The following is a 6,000-nucleotide window of genomic DNA, read 5'->3' on the forward strand; positions in this document are numbered from 1 at the left end:
GAACGCTGAATAATGCAATATCAACCTGCCAGAAAAGGTGTGCCTACTGGTGCAATATTGGCACAATTATTACAGTATAATTAACTGATTTACAGCTGTATTTGAGACCTACTCTTCATGGGAGAATTTTATGCCTGGTGCTGTAATCCTGGTCAGAAGTTGACTGATGAGGAGGTGTTGTATCCTAGGGTAAAACCTGCTATTGTTAATTTGCTAAGTGATCATATTGTCAAGTTACCCTCTAAATATTTATGTTGTTATTCATAGACATGGGCAGTGTTCAATCTTGGTCAGAGAAACTTGTTTTGTTTTATTTTTTTTTTTCCGGATACAGAATGTTCAGGGAAAGACGCATAACTAATGAAACAGCCAAGAATAAGAGAATGAGTGCTCCACTCTAAATAGGATATGCACATTAGCACCACATACACACGCCACCACCATTGTGAGTCATGAAACATCACAGAAGGATTAAGAGGAATGTAACAGTAGAGGATGGAAAGAATATTACCAAATGCTGTCCTTTGGACATAGCACATGTTTTGCAATTATGAACTCACAGCAAAACAGACAAAATACCAGCATGGTTAGATTCCCAAAGATCTACTCCTAGAGGAAGAATATGATTAATTGACAGGTTTTAAGAGAGGAAGAGTCACTTTTCTTTGGAAATATGACTATTGTTAGGTTGTTCATGCCTCAATAGTGACCCATACCCATTGGAATATGAGTAGCATCGATGGGACTCAAGGGGTTAGCAATGATAACAACAACAAAAACAATAATAACAATAGAAGACACTCCTTTGGGATGGAAACAAGATAGATGAAGGGGATAGTTGAAGGGAGGTAGTAGGGTGGAAATAATATATATGTATCCAATTTTCAAACAATGTTGTTTACCTCCTTTTGAAGTTTTGACACATGGATCTGTCCACCTTTAAATTTAAACATTTTAAAAAGAAGTATTGGCTCCTTCAGTTCCTCTCTCCATGGCTCAACCTACAGTAAAATTATCTCATGTTATTTTTTTCAGGGAATATTGACACAGGCCATAATCATAAACATTATCATAACTGAGATACAGAATAGGTTTCACTACAAAACACGTCTTTATCTTGCTCTGCCATCATCAACCCTCAGGCCCAGGCTGTGGAAACCAGTGATGAAGAATAGAGACTCACCTTTCCTTTGATGTTTTTTGTATAGATTCATGCCTTTGAGTCTGTTGCTTTGTCTCCACTTAATTTTCATAAATTCTCTTTACTAAATGTATCTTTATTGTTTGTAAGTTACCTACAAAAATGTATTTTGTTATAACAACAAAAAATAATGAAGTTCTCCTGATAGATATGTTTGATGTCTAAGTCTTAATCCTTATCTTATTTGATCTACAAGCTGCAGTGGATATGTCCATCTTCCAGAGCAAACCTTTGCATGTTTTCTAAGACACTACGTATGCTTGGTCTCCTGCCCCCCACAAATGGCTGCACATTAAGCCTTTTCCTGACTTTCTTGTGTCCTGAGGTTCTTCATTTTGTTTGTTTGTTTATTTATTTATTTATTTATTTATAGAATTTATTTACTTTATATCCCAATTGTAGCCCTCTCCCTTATATCCTCCTGGTCCCACCCTTCCAACTTATTTCCCCTACTTCCCTTCCCTATTTCTTAGAAAGGGAGAGCCCTCCTCCCTACCGTCTGACCACAGTCTATAAAGTCTCATTAGAAACTGCCTGCATCCTCTTCCTCTGTAGCCTGGCAATGCCCCCCAGGGGGAAGTAATCAAATTGTGGGCAGAACTTTTCAAGTCATAATCAGTCCCTACTCCTCTTATTAGGAGACAGAGCTGCCTATCAGCTACATCTGAGCAGGAGGTCTAAGTCCTCTCCATGCCTGGTCTTTCATTGGTGCAGGACCCCGGGGCCCAGGTTTGTTGTCTCTGTTGATCTTCTTATGGAGCTCCTGTCCCCTTTGGGTCCTTCTATTCCCCAACTCTTTCCTAACACTCCCTGAACTCTGCCCAAGATTTGACTGTGTCTTTGAATCTGCTTCTATTCCCTGCTGGGTCGAGTCTATCAGAGGATATTTATGGTAGGGTCCCATCCTGTTCCCTCTCTTCATCCACTTCTAGAGTCAATTCTATTTGCCCTTCTGAATGATAATTAAGCGTCACCCCTGGGGTACTCCTTGGTTGTTAGCTTCTTTGGGTCTGTGGATTGTAGTATGTATTGTAGTACATAGGATGCAGCATCCTGTATTATATGGCTAATCTCCACTTATAAGTGATTACATTAAATGTGTGTCTTTCTACTTCTGGGTTACCTCTATTTGCATCCATTTGCCTACAGATTTCATGATTTCCTTGTTGTTAACAGCTGAGTAGTATTCCATTGTGTAAATGTGCCACAATTTCTGTATCCATTCTTTGGTTAAGGGACATCTTCATTTTGAAGGACACCAATGTTCACTGAAGTCTGGTTTCTCTTCTCTTCTCTTACATCTAGACTCATAGCTATGAAATGTATCTGACAACACATTTTACTGTTATATTATATTTTATAATTATAATATATATTATATTTCTAATTTAGACTATTCCAAAATCTAAACCATCACTCAACTGTCTCCTCAAGTGCTTCTTTTTTTAAATTTTTTATTAATTACACTTTATTCATTTTGTATCCCTCCATAAGCCCCTCCCTCCTCCCCTCCCGATTCCACCCACCCTCCCCTTTCTGCATGCATGCCACTCCAAAGTCCACTGATAGCGGAGGTTCTCCTCTCCTTTCTGATCTTAGTCTATCAGTTCTCATCAAAATTAGCTGCATTGTCCTTGGTAAGGCTGCTCCCCCCTCAGGGGGAAGTGATCAACAAGCAGGCCAATCAGATTATGTCAGAGGCAGTCCCTCTTCCCATTACTATGTAACCCACTTGGACACTGAACTGCCATGGGCTACATCTGTGCAGGGGTTCCAGGTTATCTCCACGAATAGTCCTTGGTTGGAGTATGAGTCTCTGGGAAGTTCCCTGTATTCAAATTATCTTGTTCTGTTGCTCTGCTTGTGGAGTTCCCGTCCCCTCCAGCCCTTACTATTTCCCACTTCTTACATAAAATTCCATTTACTCTGCCCATCAGTTGACCATCAGGCTCAGCATCTGCTTTGACAGTCTATACTGCAGAGGCTTTCAGAGGCCCTCTGTGGCAGGTTTCAAGGTTGTTTCCTGTTTTCTTCTGGCTTTCAGAGGCCCTCTGTAGCAGGTTCCGAGGTTGTTTCCTATTTTCTTTTTCTTCTGATGTCCATCCTCTTTGCCTTTCAGGATGGGGATTGAACATTTTGGTTAGGGTCCTCTCTTTTGCTTAGTTTGTTTAGATGTACAGATTTTAGTGGGTTTATTCTATGTTGTATATTTATATGAGTGAGTATATACCATGTGTGTCTTTTTGCTTCTGGGACAACTCACTCAGGATGATCCTTTCCAGGTCCCACCATTTACCTGCAAATTTCATGATTTCCTTATTTTTCATTGCTGAGTAATACTCCATTGTATAGATGTACCACAATTTCTGCATCCATTCTTCAGTTGAGGGCATCTGAGCTATTTCCAGCTTCTGGCTATTACAAATAAAGCTGCTACAAACATGGTTGAGCAAATGTCCTTTTTGTGTACTTGCGCCTCTTTTGGATATATGCCTAGGAGTGGTATGGCTGGATCTTGAGGAAGCACTATTCCTAGTTGTCTGAGAAAGCGCCAGATTGATTTCCAGAGTGGTTGTACCAGTTTACATTCCCACCAGCAGTGGAGAAGGGTTCCCCTTTCTCCACAACCTCTCCAGCATGTGTTGTCCCTTGAGTTTTTCATCTTGGCCATTCTGATGGGTGTAAGGTGAAATCTCAGGGTTGTTTTGATTTGCATTTCCCTAATGGCTAATGAGGTTGAGCATTTCTTTAAGTGCTTCTCTGCCATTCGATATTCCTCTATAGAGAATTCTCTCTTTAGCTCTGTTCCCCATTTTTTAAGTGGATTACTTGGTTTGTTGCTTTTCAGCTTGTTTAGTTCTTTATATATATTGAATATGAGTCCTCTGTCAGATAAAGGGTTGGTGATGATTCTTTCCCAATCTGTAGGCAGTCGCTTTGTTTTGATGATGGTGTCCTTTGCTTTACAGAAGCTTTTCAATTTCATGAGGTCCCATTTATTGATTGTTGCTCTTAGAGCCTGTGCTGTTGGTGTTCTCTTCAGGAAGTTTTCTCCTGTACCAATGAGTTCTAGGGTATTCCCCACTTTTTTTTTCTAGCCGATTTAATGTGTCTGGTTTTATGTTGAGGTCTTTGATCTACTTGGACTTCAGTTTTGTGCAGGGTGATAAGTATGGATCTATTTTCATTTTTCTACATGTAGACATCCAGTTGGACCAGCACCATTTGTTGAAGATGCTATCTTTTTTCCATTGTATGGTTTTGGCATCTTTGTCAAAAATCAGGTGTCCGTAAGTGTGTGGGTTTATTTCTGGGTCTTCTGTTCGATTCCATTGATCCACCATTCTGTTTCTATGCCAGTACCATGCAGTTTTTAAAACTGTTGCTCTATAGTACAGCTTGAGATCAGGGATGGAGATACCTCCAGAAGATCTTTTATTGTAGAGGATTGTTTTAGCAATTCTCGGTTTCTTGTTATTCCATACGAAGTTGAGAATTTTTCTTTCCAGGTCTGTAAAGAATTGTGTTGGCAATTTTTGGGAATTGCATTAAATCTGTAGATTGCTTTTGGTAAGATGGCCATTTTCACTATGTTAATCCTGCCAAGCCATGAGCATGGGAGATCTTTCCATCTTCTCATATCTTCCTCTAATTCTTTCTTCAGAGACTTGAAATTTTTTTCATACAAGTCTTTGACTTGCTTGGTTAGGGTTACACCAAGGTACTTTATGTCATTTGTGGCTATTGTGAATGGTGTTGTTTCTCTAATTTCTTTCTCAGCCCTTTTGTCTTTTGTATACAGGAGTGCTACTGATTTTTTTGAGTTAATTTTGTATCTGGCCACTGTGCTGAAGGTGTTTATCAGCTGTAGGAGTTCCCTGGTAGAGTTTTTGGGGTCACTCATGTATACTATCATATCATCTACAAATAGTGATAATTTGACTTCTTCCTTTCCAATCTGTATCCCCTTGATCTCCTTCAACTGTCTTATTGCTCTAGCAAGGACTTCCAGAACTATGTTGAAGAGATATGGAGAGAGTGGGCAGCCTTGTCTTGTCCCTGATTTCAGTGGGATTGCTTTAAGTTTCTCTCCGTTCAGTTTGATGTTGGCTATAGGCTTGCTGTATATTGCCTTTACTATGTTTAGATATGTGCCTCCTCAAGTGCTTCTTTATCCCTCTTTGTTTCTCCTGATATTTCAATGACGGTCCTTTCTATCTTTTTTTTTTTTTTTTTACAATCGTCTTCATTTCACTTAATGCCAACTTTATACTAATTGTTTTCAACCCCTGAGTTTATTCTTGACACATACTTCTTCACATACAGTCACCAATTCCTTAAGTTTTGCTCTTGCATTTTTAAATGACCATAATTTGAACTTGAAACTTTGAAGGTCTGGATGAGAATGCTCCAGTAAAATTCATGTTGGTTGTAGGGGATGGGCATTCCAGGGTTGCTAAGGCATGATTGTGGGGCCCTTGTGAATAGGATTAGTGTCCACATGAAAAAAGATCTATTACATGGAATCTGCTACTACATGAGAAAGCAGTAAGAGAGTTCTTTTTGTAAACTACAAGGTAAGTCTTAAGCAGACACATAATTGTTAGTACCCTAATCTTGGACTTCTCAGACTCGGGAACCATAAAAAATAAATTACTTTTGCTTGTCATCACCCAGTCTATGGTATTTTGCCATATACACCTAAATGGACTACGTGTGGTGATAGATAGATAGATTGATAGATAGATAGATAGATAGATAGATAGATAGATAGATAGATAGATAGATAGATAGATAGA

Source organism: Psammomys obesus, unplaced genomic scaffold (assembly GCF_907164565.1).
Source record: "Psammomys obesus unplaced genomic scaffold, mPsaObe1.curated_primary_1811, whole genome shotgun sequence".
NCBI classification, from domain to species: Eukaryota; Metazoa; Chordata; class Mammalia; order Rodentia; family Muridae; genus Psammomys; species Psammomys obesus.